Here is an 18999-nt window from a genome sequence, read left to right on the forward strand (position 1 = left end):
CCTTTCTAAGCTGACGACAGTCCATTTCATAAAGACAGGCAATTAACATCTCTTACAGATCTATCATGTGCAATAGGAACACATTTCCTAGCTTAGAAGTTAGAAACAAAAGCAGAAAATTGAAGGGGAGGGGTAGAATGGGTCAGTAAAGTGAATCTGAGTTTAACTTCTCTATATATCACAAAAATGATAGCAAGATATGATTTGCTAGCTTAGAGCAAATGAGAACCTGAGACCTATGCAAGATTTCAGCACAGCACAAGATGTCCAAACAAGTAACTGCAAATATAAATTCAAGAAAGTACTGTGGACATTTTGCTAAACAGGCCATGATTACAATTAAGATATTGTAACTTACAGATAGATGAACTTCTCAAAATTATTTGTTCGAGGTATTAGTCAATACTTATCCATCACAAAAAGGGACCAACAAAAACCTCTATTTGTCTTCATATACAGTAAACATAAATCATGTGCATCACTCACAATCAATGACCTCATATAGGCAATTTTAAGTCGGAGCCTTCATGTTGGAGAGAATACCAACTGGTAAGTAGTATATATCGCACTACCACTCCATATATAATCATTGGTCATTCAAAAATTTTTTAAATATTTTTTGTGATATCACCTTAAACTTGTGTCATTTCACCTTAATAAAATTGTTATAAGACTTGCATCATTTCTTTATCGTATCGCTACTTAGCTTATATTTGACGTGTATGAAGAAACCGTTCGACTCAGTGCCGTGAGGATAGTAAATGCCCGACACGGTCCGTGTTTCGGTTTTTCACCTTCTTCATAGGGCCATCTGCAAAGATATATCCGTCAATAAATGTAACTTAGAAAGTAAAAACTTTTACCTTTATCACAAGGGTACTAACGAACTTTTTGTTCAAAGTAGATGTCCGTGCTCTGCTGTTAGCGTTTCTTCACCCGAGGAAAAATTGTTTGGCGGGGCGCCATTTTTAAGGATTAGAGCAACCAATGGATAATTGCCACGTCAGAGAATCATCAGCGCGGCAATCAGCTGTGAATTTGAACAACGAAATGCTATCTAATGAATTAGATCAATGAGTACCAGTCTATCTCTGCGTTTAATCCTGCTGGAGCAATACATTTTAATTGATATATCCATCGTTGTTCATGTAAGTTCAATAGGTATTGTGGATCACCCCCCCTGCTAGTCATCAGTATTTTATCAATGACCCTCCACTTAAGATCCACAAATGCGTGATTCAATTCCATACAATGCGCTACGATTGGAGCTTGCAGTTTTTTTGTAGTCAAGCAACTACGATGCTCGATTAATCTAATGCGTATAGTTCTCTTTGTTCTGCCCACATAATATTTATTGCACGGACAAATAATTAGGTATACAACATGGGTAGATGTACAATTTGTATTGGTTTTAGCCCTATAAATATTACCGTCATGATCAGTCCATGTGGGTCCGCTTATAGTTTGTGCGCATAAAGAACAGTTCTTACAGGATGTATGTTCACCATTTTGCTGATCAGTATATTCAATATCAGAACGTAAGAAGGAGTGCGTTAATAAATCTCTAAGATTTTTTCCCCGACTGTATGAAATCATCGGCAACTCCTTCAAAGCAAAATGAAATTGCAAAATGTGCCAATATTTGCGGATGATGAAAGCAATTGAATTTGCTTTTATGGAATATCTTAATGTGCATACTAATTTTGGGTCTTGAATGTTGTCATCTCTCTCTAAAAGTAACCATGTTCTTTGAGCATTGTAACCTCTTTTACATGCTTGTTTGATGGTCTTGGAAGGGTAACCCCTATTGAGCAATCTGATGGCTAATGCTTGTGCTTGCGTGCAATATTCCTCTCTATTATGACAAATACGGCGTAATCTCAAAAATTGACCGACAGGTAAATTGTTCTTTAAATGGTAAGGATGAAAGCTGGAAAAATCCAATAAGACGTTTTTATCCGTAGGTTTTTTGTATAATGTGGTAATAAATTGATTATTCAAAATTGAAATTGAAATATCCAAAAAATTAATACTTGTTCTATTGTAATGCATAGTGAAATGTAAATTCGAGTCCAAAGAGTTTATCCATGTTAAAAAAGATGTAAGACCTGACTCCTCTCCATGCCACAAGAAAAAAATGTCGTCAATATATCGACACCAATGGGTGATGTTTTCAAACATAGGCGTGTGATACAATGCTGTCTCCTCAAAATTCGCCATGTAGAGATTCGCCAAACTCGGGGCCATGGTGGCACCCATGGCAGTGCCGTGGATTTGCTGGTAATAGCGCTCATCAAAGATAAAATAATTCTTCTGTAGGGCGATGGTGGCAATCGATAACAAAAATTCAGTTGGAACCCGATGAGAACGGCTTCTAGAATCTAATGCCATTTGTAAAATTCTTAAAGCCTGATCTTGCGGGATACTTGTGTACAAAGCCCTTATATCCAAGGTAACCATAATGGTCTCCGGAGCAGGACGGATGGAACTTAATTTATTCAACATGGCTTTGGTGTCTCTAATAAAAGACTTGATTTTTGGGATTTGTGGCTGCAAAAATTTGTCAATAAAAATCGACAGAGGTTCCAATAACGATCCAATGGTACTAACTATGGGTCTCCCAGGGGGGTGAACCAAATCCTTGTGAATTTTAGGAATCATGTATATCGTGGGAGCACGATATGTTGAATTTATCAAAAATTGCTTCTCTTTTGTTGACAAAAAACCAGTGATAAAAGCGTCCTCAACAATCTCAGTGATTTCTTCATATAGGGCTGGGCCAGGGTCTTGTAATAAAGTTCTATAATTGTCCTCCATAGACACATGCTCCATTACCGTACGTATATATACATCCCTGTCCTGTAGGACAATAGCGCCCCCTTTGTCAGCTGGTTTTACTATTATCGAAGAGTTGTTCTTCAAGGATAATAGAGCCTGATGCTGCGGTTTGGTTAAATTAAAACGGGGTTTATCTTGAACAGATTCCAACTGTTGTACATCTTGCAAAACCAAATCCATAAATGTTTTGACATGTGAGTCTATGGGACCGGGGGGAACCCAAGATGATTTCCCAAAAACAATAGAGATATCCAATGGGGGAGGTGATGTGGAAAAAAATAGTGCAATCTGAATTTTTCGAAAAAATTTATACAAATCACGTCTCGTTTGAAAAGAATCGTACTTGTGATATGGGATAAATGATAAGCCTTTTTCCAACACAGATAATTCTGCAGGGGTTAATTGAACCGAAGATAAGTTCACAACTATTGAGGTCTGGCACTCTGAGACCGTGTCTGGGGTCGATGCTCTATGTCCGGCCATGCCGAACCTCGGTGTCGAAAAAAACGACGTCCCTGCCGTCGGTTAGATCTGAAGTTGTTATATCGGGACTGTTCCGTTGTTTGATAATTGCCTCTAGTAGAACTTGTCGCCGAATAGTCCTCATCAGAACCCGACGAAGTGTCATCTGAAGTGGCGAAAGCCACCCTCCTTGGTTTAGCATATTTTTTACGTTGCCATGGATATATATGGAGTATATATGGAGTGGTAGTGCGATATATACTACTTACCAGTTGGTATTCTCTCCAACATGAAGGCTCCGACTTAAAATTGCCTATATGAGGTCATTGATTGTGAGTGATGCACATGATTTATGTTTACTGTATATGAAAACAAATAGAGGTTTTTGTTGGTCCCCTTTTTGTGATGGATACAATTAAGATATGACATGGACAACCTTGCCATCCAATCAGATTTGAAATTATCTCTAGCCAGTTGGTAACAACTTGCTAACATTGCAGAATGTCCCTCTGATTATTATAAGGCTCATGAGATATCTAGAAGGCTAATAATGAGAGGTCTATGAACTGGAAAATCAATGAAAGAGGCCTAGTACTAGACATCAGCAACTTATGATCCAGATACTGGTGATGACAAGCTAAGTTCCACCTATGATAACTGCATGCAAAATCATCAGCACAGATGTCTATATCAAGAAAATCGCAACAGACTAGCAGAAAGTGCTGGTAGTACACCTCCTGTAAGCACAGCAGCATGCCCTGCTCACGACTTTAATTTGGCCAGACTTCTGAAGTAGCTAAACTTCAGGTGATATAAATCTTAGATGGGGATAGCAACTTTAGGGTAATAACTTTATAATTAGAGAACTTTGTTAATACATTTTGGATGAATTCCTATTTGTAAATGATAGCTCGAAGCTGATAGAGTTATTGGAAAGGGTTCTCACAGCGTATAATTTATTTGTACAAGGTTACAGAGCCTAAGAGGTGGGGGTCCACTAAGGGTTAAGCTGTTAACCAGTTGGGAGACCTGGGAGGAGGAGGGGTTACAATAAGGGTTAGCCCGTTCATACACTACAATTATAGATAATTAACTTAGAGATTCATTTTGATACGCGCCTCGCCCATGACTGTCCCGCGCGTGGACCTGCTCACCTTCATGGTCCCACAGCAGGCCCTGGGACAGCCTCCCTCATGGTAGTTGCCAGTCCTGCCAGGCCTCGGTGTCCCGCGGCGACGGTCACTGGGCCTTCCACTGCGCGCCGGGCCTCACGCCGAGGTTCGGCATCCTCGGCCATCTTGGCCATGCCCATACGTGCACGCGTGCGGACTGCCCGGACTCATGTAGGGCCAAAGGCGTGTCCTAGCTCCGTGGCATGCCCTGATTGATCCCCTGATATAAGGAAGTTCCTGTTTTCTCTTCCTTGCCTTGGCAATCGGGTCGGTTTGTTCTGAGATTGCTTCTGCACTAGTACTTGTGCTTGCTTGTCCTAGTCTCATTCCAGGATCCTTCTGTTCCAGTTCTGTTCCTGACTCGTACCTACATCCTAGTTCCTGTTCCTGCTTGTTCCTGTGTGCGTCTGTCTGTCTACCCAGGTAGTACCCTCGGACTGTCTTACTGGTACTGACCTCAGTCTGTTCCTGACCTGCCTGCCAGCTGCCTGCCTCTAGACCTCAGCCTGCCTTTGACTTCGTCTGCCCTCCAGTGCCTGACCCCTGCTTTGCCTGACCACTCTGGGACTGATCTCTGACCTTTCACCTGTCTGACCTCGTCTCCAGATTCTGGCTCTGTTCCTCGCCTTGTCATCACCAATTCTGTTCTGACCATTGACCATCGCCTCCGGCAAAAGACGCCTAGAAGTAAAGGCTCCACGCCCCACAAGTGCACCCAGCACTCCAGTGAAGACTCCTTACCAGCACCTTCATCCATGGTAGAACCCATTGAGGTGAATCGTGGACGATTGTCTCCAACTGAAATTCTCCAACGATGAAAGGAGGGGCTTTGCCTTTACTGTGGCACTTCTGGTGATCATCTGCAGTTTTGCCCCGTCCGTCCGGGAAACTGCAACGCCTGAGCTCGGTGGGGGTCCTGAGCTTGGGCGCAACTGTTTCTGGCCCTCAACCTCTGCTTCCTGTATCCCTGGGCATCAAGGCCCACACCTTTGCGACCACTGCTCTTGATACTAGAGCGAGCGGTAGTTTCATTACGGACGATATCATCAAACTCTTGAAGATCCCTCTCCAACCCCTCGAGGTGAGTCTTCGGATTGCCTCCATTCAAGGGGAAACACCTTCCAGGTCTCATTACTAGAAGTAATGGACAGTGGATATCCATCTCTCTGTAGGTACCCTCCATGAGGAAGAGACATCCTTCTACGTCCTAAAGCACTCAACCCATCCGATAATCCTGGGATTACCCTGGCTCCAGGTCCATGAACCCCAGTTCGATTGGCAGTCCCTGCAGTTAGTACAGTGGGGCCCTAAATGCCAAAAGACTTGTCTGCACCCAGTATCCCCCGTGATACCCGTCTTGAAATCTGATACCCTTCCTGGATTACCTCCGCAGTATTCTGACTTCAGCGATTTGTTCTCTAAGCAGAAAGCGGATACCTTGCCTCCGTTACGCAAGTTCAATTGCCCTATTGAACTCCTGCTGGGCACTATGCCTCCCAAAGGCAGAAAATATCCATTGTCTCAGCCTGAGACTCAGGCCATGTCGGAATATATTAAAGAGAATCTAGAGAAAGGCTTTATCCGTCCATCTGATTCCCCCGCAGGAGCGAGGTTCTTCTTTGTGAAGAAAAAGGACGTTGAACTACATCCCTGTATTGATTACAAGGGTCTCAATGTGATAACCCGTAAGGATCGATATCCGCTACCCCTCATCAGCGAACTGTTCAATCGCCTTGAAGGGGCACGCATCTTCTCTAAACTGGACCTGAGAGGTGCGTACAACTTGGTACGCATCCAACCTGATGACATTTGGAAGACGGCGTTTAATACCAGAGACGGCCACTACATATGTGGTAATGCCTTTTGGGATATGTAATGCTCCAGCCATCTTCCAACACCTCATGAATGAAATCTTCCGAGATCTCCTGTACAACTTCGTAGTCGTACCCAAAAAACAAAGAGGAAGACGGTCTAAAAAAGCCGTGAGGAATAAAAACAAGGAATAGCCCGAAGTCCTTCAAAAAGAAGGTGGTGGATGCCTGGAATGCCCTTCTGGAGGAAGTGGTGAAGACCAGAACTGTGAAGGACTTCAAAGAGGTGGGGGATAAACACTGTGGTCTAGAGGATGTGACTTTACCCTCCATGTCTAGATGATGTGAATGAAGAGTGGGTGGCTCGTGGGAATGACGGCTACTACCTGGAGATAATACCCTTATTCAATAAACATACACACGGTTACTGCGACTCCAACATTGCTCTAAGAGGCCAACATTGCTCTAAGCTTCAACGGCAAGAGGAAAGGTGGAAAAAAGGATTTGCATTCACAAAAAAGCGGTGAGTAGCTTGCTTGTTACGGTGGTTACTATCCCAAACCAAATAAGCTTGATACTTCACTTTCAATGCATATCCAGCATAGCTCTCTGCTTCAACGGCAGGGGGAATGAAGAAAAGTGGATCTATATACAGACAACAACCAACAAGGACTGAATTACATAGTCTGGGTAAACAAATAAGCATGGGTGTAGCTTGCTTATTGCGGCGGTTACTACCCCTAAATAATTAAGCTAGATATTTCACTTAAATGCAGTTCCAACACTGCTCTCTACATTAATGGTGGGGGTGGAAGGGAAATAGAACCAAAAGGTTACTAAGAGCCAAGAGAAACAGATAAGTATGAGGAAAAAAAAAAGTGTGAAGCTTGCTGAGCAGAGTGGATGGGCCGTTTGGTCTTCTTCTGCTGTCATTTTTATGTTTTCCCCCATGTAACAACGTTACACCGTAGGTGACCGCGAACTCCTAGCGGTCAAGCTGGCGCTCCAAGAGTGGTGCCCTTGGTTAGAAGGGGCGCAACATAAGTTTATCATCTTCACTGACCACAAGAACCTCGAACATCTCAAAGAGGCCCAGCTTTTGAATCCCTGTCAGGCCCAGTGGGCCTTATTCTTTGAAAGGTTTAACTTCAACCTGTGTTTTTGTCCTGGTTCCAAGAACCTACGCGCAGATGCGCTATCCAGGTCATTCGAGCCTGAGGACATTCCGGAAGCCCCTAGCTTCATCATCGACCCTGCTTGTATTTCCCTTGCTGCAACTACCACCGTCCCGGTTGGGAAGACCGTCATTCCCCAACGGCTGTGTGAACGAGTCTTAAAATGGGCTCATGACTCTAAACTGGCAGGCCACCCGGGTCAGGCCAGGACCTTGGAAATGCTGCGAAGGCATTATTGGTGGCCTATGATGGTGCAAGATTTGTGAAACTACGTGGACTCATGTCCCATTTGCGCCCAACAAAAGCCAACAGGGAAGCCTTGGGGCTTGCTTCAGCCTCTCCCAGCACCTACGGAGCCATGGTCCAGCATTTTGATGGACTTTATTACCGACTTACCTCCTTCCCAAAATAACATGGTGATTTGCGTCATCATCGACCGCTTCTCAAAAATGGGATATTTCATCCCTTTGCCGGGCCTTCCTTCAGCCCTGGAACTGGCGAAGCTCTTCCTGAAGAATATCTTTCGCCTCCACGGACTCCCCAAGGAGATAGTATCCGATCAGGGACCACAGTTTGCCGCCAAATACTGGTGTTCTTTGTGTCGAAAGTTCAACATTTCCTTGAGTTATACGTCGGCCTACCATCCCCAGGCTAATGGGCAGGCCGAAAGGACCAATCGGACCTTGAAGACATTTTTACGCTCATATGTAAATGACCAGCAAGACAGTTGGTCGGATCTCCTCCCCTGGGCTGAACTGTCACACAATACCCATGTCGCAACAGTCACCGACACATCCCTGTTTGCAGTAGTCTTTGGACAGCAGCCTTGACTGCCTCTTTCTGTTCCTTTGACGTTCCGTCGCTAGCGGGTCAAGTCATGGCTCAAACCATTCACCAAGTGTGGGCCCGGGTAAAAGAGCGACTGTCACGAGCTGCTGAATGCGCCAAGCGCACTTCTGATCTTCACAAACTGCTCCACTGTTTCGACCTGATCAGAAAGTGTGGCTGAGTGTTCGACACATTCGACTAAGACTTCCCTCTCACTGTCTGTCTCCGAAATACATCGGACCATTTCCCGTGATCCGAAGAGTGGGAGCGGTCTCTTATCAACTCCAGCTACCTCGTTCATTGGGTATCCACAACATGTTTCACGTGTCCCTGTTGAAACCTGGCCCTCACGCAAAGATCCTCCTGCTCCATGAGTTTCTGCAGAACAACACTTCTCTCCAGGTAAGAGAGGTCCTCGACATCCGGCAACGCTGAGGCAAGTGGGAATATCTCTTAGCCTGGGAGGGCCATGGGGCCGAGGAGAATTCGTGGGAACCTCAAAATATCCTTGATAAGGATCTTCTGAAAACTTTCCATAGACTGCACCCTGAAAAACCACAGCTGCGTAGGGGAAGGCTTAGAAGGGGGGGGGGGGGGGTACTGTTACGCGTCCCGCCCGCAGGGACCTGCTCACCTTCATGGTCCCCACAGCAGGCACTGGGACGACCTCCCTCGCGGTAGTTGCCAGGCCCCAGCGACCTGTGGCAGCGGTCGCCAGGCCTTCCAGCGCGTGCTGGTCCTCACGACGAGGTTCGGCATCCTCGGCCATCTTGGCCACGCCCATACGCGCGTGCTTGCGGACTGCCCGGACTCATGTAGGGCCTAAGGTGGGTCCTAGCTCCGCGGCATGCCCTGATTGATCCCCTGATATAAGGAAGTTCCTGTCTTCACTTCCTTGCCTTGGCAATCGGGTCGGTTTGTTCTGAGATTGCCTCTGCGCTAGTACTTGTGCTTGCTTGTCCTAGTCTCAATCCAGGATCCTTCTGTTCCAGTTCTGTTCCTGACTCGTACCTGCATCCTAGTTCCTGTTCCTGCTTGTTCCTGTGTTCATCTGTCTATCTACCCAGGTAGTACCCTCGAACTGTCTTACTGGTACTGACCTCAGTCTGTTCCTGACCTGCCTGCCTGCCGCCTGCCTCTAGACCTCAGCCTGCATTCGACTTCGTCTGACCTCCAGTGCCTGACCCCTGCTTTGCCTGACCACTCTGGGACTGACCTCTGGACATTGACCTTTCGCTTGCCTGACCTCGTCTCCAGATTCTGGCTCTGTTCCTCGCCTTGTCATCACCAACTCTGTTCTGGTTCTCCCTGCACGAACCAGTTGCCATTCTTGAACCCGATCGCGCTCCCCCTGTCTCCATGGGCACGCTGTACTTTCACTCTCCTAGGATACACTGCGAGGCCCACCTAAATCCAAGCAGTCCTCCCGGGGGGACCGCGGACTTCCAGTGGTGAAGCTCTTCCTAGCCTCTGAATCCTCCAGTGCTCCGCCCCTGGGGGCAGTTACCTCCTGTTCCCTTTCAGGAGGCGTTCCACCTCTGCCCCAGAACAAGGGTCCACCCCTGAGTGCAACACATTTGGGGCAATAGGAATTCAAGATTTTGAGGTTAAGCTTCTGATTTGTTTTTCTTTCATTTATACAATTTAAGCTTAGAATGGCATATTTTCATATGTTGTCTAGAAAAGAAGGGAAAATTAATGGTCAACAACTGGAGGAGCTAATGATAAATAGGCCTCTTCCAACAAACAATTGAGGAAAGAGAAGACAATTTTCACACCTATAAAGTAAAAGAAAGAATATACTGTTGCGTTTGGCGGTCAGCAAGCTACTCCCGAGAACCACTGCACTTACTTCCCTTGGCCAGGCTGGCATTGTCTCCCCACAGTGTAGCAAACGCTGCCGATCAGCCACGTGGCAGGACATTGCTCTTCATCACAACAGGATGCTGCTGACAGCTCGCGCCACACCTTCCCCTAGGTGCGTGTGTGCGCCACTCTCAGGTATTTAAAAGGACCGCGGTGGGAAAGTCCCCGTGGCCCCTAATGATGACATTATCCATATAGCCCTATATAAGGGCAGCTCCCAGAAAGCAACTCGCATCAGAAACAGGTCCAGCTACTGCTAGTAGTGCGTGTTACTTTCCAGTGTTCCAGCCTTGTCTTCAGTCTTCGTTCTAGCTATCTTCAGTTTTTTTTCTTTCTTTGACCCCATCTGCACCATTCACAATGCCTGCCTATTTTCCTCATCTGCCCACTCTGCCTATCCGTTTCTCTGCTCCTCCCTCGGATGGATACCTGGTTTGACCTCGGATATGACTGACTGTTGCCTGTTTCTTGGATATGATTGACCGCTGCCTGCCTCTGACCACTGCTTGGACCTCGGATACATCTGACTGCCACCTATGACCCAACTTTCATGGATCTTCTACTTTGCCATCAGCAGAGACCCCACTTATGTTCCTCCGGCCCCGGCACCCAAAGGCTCAACTCGAGGGCTAGAGTAGGTGAAGGACCTGACCAGTCTCTGCTTTGCCTGGGTCTGTCTGCCGATGATGGGAACCTGCAGGGTCAACTTCACCTCAGCCCAAGGGTGCACAGATACAACAAGAACATTACTCTGCAAACGGTGAAAAAACACTCAGGCCCATACAGTACAGTGCGCTCTGGTGGAGTGCACTGTTAGCCCGCGTTTGGACGCGTGTTTTCGATGCACTAGCTTTACCCCTTATTCAGTAAGGGGTAATAGCGAGTCGAAAATGTGCGTCCAACCCCACCCCCCCCCTGAAACTAATAGCGTCTGCAGCATGCAAATGCATGTTGATGGCCCTATTAGTTATTCCCACACGATTCAGTAAGTAAAATGTGCAGCCAAGCCGCACATTTTACTTTCAGAAATTAGCGCCTACCCAAAGGTAGGCATTAATTTCTGCCAGCACCGGGAAAGTGCACAGAAAAGCAGTAAAAACTGTACACCCTCCGACTTAATATCATGGCAATATTGTTGGAGGTCCCAAAAATTAAAAATAATTAAAAATAAAAAAAAAAATGTAAAATCGGCTTGCGAGTTGAAAACCGGATGCTCAATTTTGCCGGCGTCCGGTTTCCAAATCCATGGCTGTCAGCGGGTTTAAGAACCGATGCCGGCAAAATTGAGCATCGGCTGTCAAACTCGCTGACAGCTGCTGCTCCTGTAAAAAAAGAGGCGCTAGGGATGCGCTAGTGTCCCTAGCGCCTCTTTTTACCGCGGGCCCTCATTTGCATGCGGGCCGATACTAAATCGCGTGCATAGGAGAGTGGGCACTTGCCCGCTCTCCCCCGACTTTTACTGTATCGGCCCGACTGTTAGTAATTAAAACTTTATTCTCTCCAATACTGGTAACCAATGGAGGTAAACTAATAATGGAGCAGCACTCTCATTTCTGCTCTTACTGCAAATTAATCTAACTACACTATTGTGAATAAGTTAGAGCTTCTGAATTACAGCAATCGGCATCCCTATCAACACAATTTACAATAATTCCCCAAAAATTAAAAATGAAACCACTGTCTGGAAAGTAAAATCATCTAAGTAGGACTAACAATTTGTAATTGCAAGTAGGTATGCTGAGCCACCTGAGAAACAATTGGTACCAAAAAGAAGTTGGAGTCTGACGTGACCCCCAAGTTTTTAACACTATCCAAAATCTCTAACACACAGTCATCCAATACAGGCCATACCATCCGGCTCTCCAAGCCATCAAACAACAACTTCGGTTTTGGCTTTATTCAAAACCAGTTTGCTTGCATTCATCCAACAAGAGATCTTTGGCAAATAGTTACTAACCAGATCAACAGCTGCAGCTATGCTTGAATCAGTAAGCACCAGAAACTCATCTCCATAAATATATGATGTGAAATTCAGCTCCTGATAAACCTCAGCTACAAGATGCATAAAAATGTTAAACAACAAGAGTGAAAGGCAGGAGCCCTGAGGAACCCCTGCCTGCAAAATCATTGGTTGTGAGTATGCACCTTCCACCTGCACCAGCTGTGTTCTTTCTTCCAAAAAGGAAGGAATCCATGACAACACAGTCCCACTGAAGCCCACCTGCTCACATCTCCCCAGATCAAACCTGCTGAAAAGATCCAGCAAGATCAAAAAATACTGACTGGTCAGCATCAAGGTAGTGAAAGACATCACCTGCTAAGGACATCATCATTTGTATCGAGAATGTCGGTATATAAAAATCATAAATAAATAAATCATTACCAGTTCTGTGCCATGTCCAGATCTAAAATCTGACTGCCTATCCAATAAACCACCAAAGCCTTCCAAAAGCTCTGATAATTGACTAAAGATTATTTTTATTTATTTATTTATTTGCTTTTATATATCGACATTCGTGGGTACATCATGCCGGTTTACAATATAACTGAAAGGAGGAAATTACAAAAAACCAGGGTGGGGGGAAGAGGGAGCAGATAGGAAGAGAGAAGGGGCGAGAGAAGAGAGGGAAAAAACAGGAAGAGGAAAAAAGGAACAGTACCTGATGGAAAACAACCGAGGAAACATAATAAATAGCATTGCAAATGATATACTCAATAAGGGACAGTGTGTAAAACTTATCCACTGTGGGTAACCTTATTTATTTATTTATTTATTTATTTATTTATTAACTTTTTATTTACCGACATTCGTGAAACACATCATGCCGGTTTACAAAGAACTCAGGCGGGAAATACAATAAAACAATATAACATTAATAACAGAAACAAAATTCAGAATACAAAATGAACCAAAGGAGCGATAACAAAAAGGGGGGAGGAAGGGGGAGGGAGAGGTGGGGGAGGATAGGCAGGGGGGCAGGGCATGGGGGGGGAGGGAGGGGTAGGGGTAGGGGGGTGTGGGAAAAGGGGATGGGGAGCGGGAGGGGGAAAGGCATAGCTAGATGAAGTATAAAACAAATAGAAAATAGAAAAGAGGGAGACTATGTACAGTTGAAGTATATAACTTATACACTCCAAAAAGTATTATATACAATAATAACAAAAAGTATTATACAATAATATACATTTTCTTTAACTAGTACATACAAGAGACACTATATATGACATTACAAATTATGTGTTCAGAAAGGCAACTTCGGTATATATAGACTAGCAGGGTTGCTATAGGGAAAAGAAAGGGGGGGGGGGGTAAATAAGGAGGTGCAGCAAAATGGGAGACAAAACAGAGGATAATTAAAAAGGAATAACTGAGAAGGCTATGCGTGCGTTGATGACAAGGGCTCTTACTCTGGGGGAGTAGAGGGAGAAGTCATCTTCCCAAGCTTAGTAATATGTGTCTGTCTGGTTCCACATGCTCAGCAGGGATGCCACATGTTTAACAGGAATTGGGGGAGGGGAGGATTTGAGAAGGGTGGGTACTGTTTGTGTCCTGGTGCCACAAGCTTGGCGGGCATATGTGCTTATCGGTGCTGCATGTTCTGCAGTGTGTGTGCATCCCTCCTAGAGCCACATTTTCTTGGTGTTTCTGTCCTGATGCTGCACTCTTAGCTGGATGTGTGTGTGTGTCCTAGTGCCACAGGCTTAGTGGGGTGGGGCATACATGTCCTGATGCTACATAGAGATTTACAGAGAAATAAACATTTTCTTTCCAAATCTCTTGAAAATTTAACAAACAAAATTACTGTTGTTTTTCCTTATAAATCGCTCCTGAGTATAGGTCGCATTAGTGAAAAAATGGCAAAAATCGCGTAAAATTGATAAATAAGTCACCGCTTAATATAGGTCGCATCCCGACCATGCGCACACACACCCAATATTGTTAATGAAAAAACATTTATCAGCCTCGCTCTTCCGATACTGCCAAACACTTATCAGTCTCATTCCCTCGATACTGCCAAACTATGAGCCTTGCTCCCCCATACCACCAAACATTTATGAGCCTTGCTCCTCCAATATCAATAAATATTTTTATCAGCTTTGCTCCAATACCGCCAAACATTTATCAATCTCACTCCGCCGACAACGCAAAAATTTACTTACAATCCAATGCCTTTGCTACGGTCAGGAATCCTCTTAAAAACACTCGCCGTCTGCACGTTTAAATATGGCGCCTATGCATCCTCAATACAGCGCCATGCCTACTATGTCCCGGGCAGTGCTCATCAGTCAACGTTTTTAGAATACGGGGACAAAGCCTTGCCTGCCATCCACCGTTCGTCAAAAATTCTTAAATGTGACAATTATACTTTTTGTAAATTTCTTAAATAGGTCGCCCCTTTGTATAAGTCATTCCCTCCAAGCTGGATGTAAAAAAAAACATGCCCTATACCCCAAAAAATACAGTATATAAAGAAAACCAAATGCATCACCATTTTCATATATCTAAACATCACCATACATACATTTTTATGCAATTTATAAAAAATACATACAAATTTGTTAATATTAAAAAATTACAAAAATAACTGCCACCTCCCTAAACAATCACAAGAAAAAAAAACCCCATAAACCCCATCCCCACTTACAAACAACAAAATTAAAAAATAATTTATACAAGCTGCCTATTGATCTCATGACATACAAAGTTTAGTATAGTCTGGCAGTGGAATCAGCCTTGAAGTGTGCAAAATGCTTTAGGGAGCATTCTAACACTCCTCTTGGGAAAGACCAGAGGACTTTTAATTCTTTCAGGAAAAAAAGTCTTTCAGAGATGGATGCTAAGCATAAGGATTGTGACCCCACCAGCTTTTCATGGTGCTCTACATGCACAAGTGAGTTAAAAAATATAAACCTCTGGTGAACCTCGACATCCAGTGTGCCTTAGTGGACGTTAAGAAATGTGGTAAACAGCTAATCTGATCCACGAATGAGGCCTACTGGAGCTAGGAGGCTTGCCTGGATCTGGGAAGTTGGTTCATGATTGTCTGGTGGATGTTCCATGCACAGAAGATAACCTTTTTGGGGACAAGGAGAAGGAAATTGTGGCACTGATCAAGGAGCATCAGTCCACTCTGCAATCAATGTCTACAGTGTTGGGAGACCAGCCCAATACGTCCAGGCATCCCTATTACTTGTACGAGCAGCCTTTTTATGAGGAGGTCCTTCTGCCCTTTCCAGAAACAATAGGCCCTGCCTTCTCATCCTCAGCAACTTCTCTCTAGAGGTTGACAGAGAGAACGAAAGCAGGCTACAACTGTAGCCCAAGCCTGGGAAGAGTTGTTAACACTCCTAATACCCACTTTCCCCTTCTCCTTCCATTAGGAGGAATGGTCCAGTCCTTTTTGCTGGAATAGGGCCTAATCACAAAAGAATAAGGGAGTCCTGAGAACTGTGGAGTATGGCTAGCACCTGCACTTCTCATGTCCTCCCCCAGACCAGTAAGATGTTTATCTTCAGTTCCAGCCCCACTCAACTGGCTTAATGACAATTGGAAGTAACATCTCTTTTATATCAGAAGGCACAGAGCCTGCTCTCCTTGGGAGTACGCCAACTCCAAGATCCACTAATGTGAGTAATTTTCTCAATACCAACATACCAACCCACATACAAAAATATATTTTTTTAATATCTTTTCCTTTCTTCTTATCTTAAATCTCCAACCTAATTGCAAGCATTTATTCAATACTCTATTGAAGATAGAAATTCTTTTCTGCAACCACTTTTTCACACCAAAACATTTTTTTTTTTTTTTTTTTGGAATACAATTTTTATTGAGTGATCCTCAGACACAATATGAAACTTTGCCGATAACAGACAAGCAAACATAATACAGCAAACAATATTGATGACACAAATCACAGAACCATGAGGAAACACTCCTCAATTTTCCCCCTTCCAGATATCTATAACTGTGTCTAAGACATCTCTAGAGCCACCCTAGAGAATACTCATGTCGCCAACAAACTAGGAGAGGCTGCACTCTGATACCTCCCCCAGTCTGACATATTGAACAACTATAGCGGGATAGCTCTGCTTAAACAAGAAGGAACAGGAGTCCAGTATGCTTATCCCCAAACCCTCACCCTCTCCAAACCTCCCCGTCCCGCTTCTCCCTACCCCCCTTTACCCCCCCTCCCCCCCCCCCCCTTCCCCTACCCAAGGCCTGGCTGACAAACCAGTTGAGACATCCATGTATACTAGAGTCCAATCATAACATTGAAGGCATGGGTCCAAAACATTTTTTAAAGAGGAAAGCGGTTGTTTCATAAAAGTTTAAAGTTACCATCCAGGTTAACTTTATTACTGTTTTTTTTAATCACTAATAACCACCGTCCCCCCCCGTATTGATTTTTTACTATTTATTCAAAAATAGTTTTACTCATTTTTTGTTTTTTTATTTAAACTTCATTAAATCTTGTCAAAAATGAATTTCTGTCAAAGAATAGATGGAACAGTCCGCCTCAAAAAAGGAACTCTTCATTCTTCATTAAACTGAGCTTTCAATCGTTTACCTCATATACCATATCCCACACCTCCCAGTTGTACTTAACTTAGTCCACATTGAACGGTCCTCCGTTCACGGCAGCGTGTTAGCCAACCTGGCCAAGTTTTGAAGAAGGTCATCAGGGGAAAACCGCTTGCCCTCCACGCAACTCAGCTCAATAAAAGCAAGATTGTAGTCCTATCCGTTCCTGTATCGCCCAATTTCCAACTGCCCGCTCCACGTTGCAATTACTTTTTTCAAAAAATGGCGAACCTCCTTGGGCGTACGGCATGGAGTTTTACTTCTGGTACTTCTTAATTCCCAAGAAGATGATGAGTGGACTAAGGCCATCCTGGATCAACAGAAAAATGAACAAGTTATTGGTCTGGGAGAGGTTCAAGATGATTTGCTTTCAACAGTTCTGCCGTTCTGGAACTAAAGTACATATATGCTCACATCTCTATTCACCCCACCTATCAAAGATTCCTAAGTTTGTAGTGGAGGGTGTGTACGCCAGTTCAAGGTGATCCTATTTGGCCTCGTGGCTACTCTAAGAGAGTTCACAAAGTACCTAGTGGTCATAATGCTGCAGCTACAGAAGCAGGGGTCTGAGCTGGATGATTGGTTGGTGCAGACTCCTCCCTAGAGGTTTTCCTGGAGTCCCTCTGCATAATGATTTAATTTCTTCAATCCCTGGGATTTATCATCAATTTCCCAAAGTCCAACTTGGTCCCATCCCAGAGGATCCATTACATCAGAGCCTGGATTGACTTGATTCAGAAGAAAGCCTTCCTGCCAGTCAAGAGGGCCGGGGATTTAATGGGTCTTGCAAAGTCTATCCTGCAACAAGATCGTATGACAACAAGGTTGATCCTTGCTGGATCACTTGGTGATAGCGGTCCATGTGGTTCCTCTGACTCACCTTCAAATGTGGGGCCTTCAATGGGCCTTCCAGTATAAATGGGATCAAATGCTCTAACAGTTATCTCATCAGAAATTCATGACTCCTGAGTGCAGTGGTGGATAGACCCAAACATTCTTGCCCTAGGACTTCCATTGTGTTTCACAGTTCATCAGGCTGTACTGCCTATGGAAGCTTCCACAGAGTTTAGGGGCTATACACCGGCACCTCGTGGACCCAAGGAGTGTGGTTCAAAGCAGAAAACCATCTGCAGATCAACCTTCTGGAACTGTGGGTCATCTGGTATGCATTGAGAACATTTTTTCACCTGCTCTCAGACAAAAGAATCTTGATCCAGCAGATAATCAGGTAGCAATATTTTATATAAACAAACAAGGAGGGTATGAACTCTTACACCTTCAGTAGAGAGGCCCTACAGATCTGGTTGTGGGTCTGTTTTCACAGCTCTTACCTCCAGGTGACATTTTCTGGGTGTTCAAAATATGCTGGTGAACTGGCTTAGCAGAGTACTGCAGCCTCACGAGTGGTCCCTAGATCAGAGGGTCACAGACAATTTGTTTCTCCATTGTGCAATCCAGGTGACAGATCTGTTCATGTTGGAGGATAACTGGAAGGGGAAGCAGTTCTGTTCCATGATTACTGAGCAGCTCTAGATCAGAGCCTGATGCTTTTGTGCTAAACTAATGTTGTTGTCCACCAAGATTTGTGGATTGGTGGAATACAAATTATTTTAAATAAATAAATAAACTAGTGCGTCGGTCTGCTGCATGCATACCCTCCAATTCCATTCATCGCCAGGACTGTCCGGAAGATTATATAGGAAATGCAAGAGTTATTCTCATAGCCCTGGCTTATCCATGTTATGATTCTGCTTGTGGGAACTAGCCCACAAGCAGCCTCTCACCTTCCTTCCTTCTGCCAGCCTTCCGACGCCAAAGTCCCCGTGCGGCCTGGAGGCCGCCAATGCCTGCCTTCTCGCGGTCTGGAGGCCAACGCCAGTTTCGCTGCTTCCCGTGGCAGGAGACCGCTGCCCTCGTTCCTCTTCGTGACAAGGGGGACGCTGCCGAAGTTGCGGCTTGAAGCTTCTGCCGCCATCACCGCTGCCTTCTTCGCAGTCTGGGCGCTGCCTCTGCCATCTCTTCTCGGCTAGGCAGCCACCGAAGCCTTCGGTCTTCTCGCCTGGGAGCCGCCACCGTCAGCGCCCTCCTCTTTGGCAGGAACCGCCTCTACCTTCCTCTTCTTGCGGCCCTGAGGGCCTCCCTGGAGCTCCTCTTCAAGGCCTGGAGGCTGCCACCGGTGTCTCTTCAGCGGCTGGAGCCGACCCCAGCCTTCTCCTGCGGCAAGAGCCACCTCGGGCCTGCTTCTCCTGCACAGCATAGCT

The sequence above is a fragment of the Rhinatrema bivittatum genome, chromosome 9 (genome assembly GCF_901001135.1).
Source record: "Rhinatrema bivittatum chromosome 9, aRhiBiv1.1, whole genome shotgun sequence".
In the NCBI taxonomy this organism is placed as follows: domain Eukaryota; kingdom Metazoa; phylum Chordata; class Amphibia; order Gymnophiona; family Rhinatrematidae; genus Rhinatrema; species Rhinatrema bivittatum.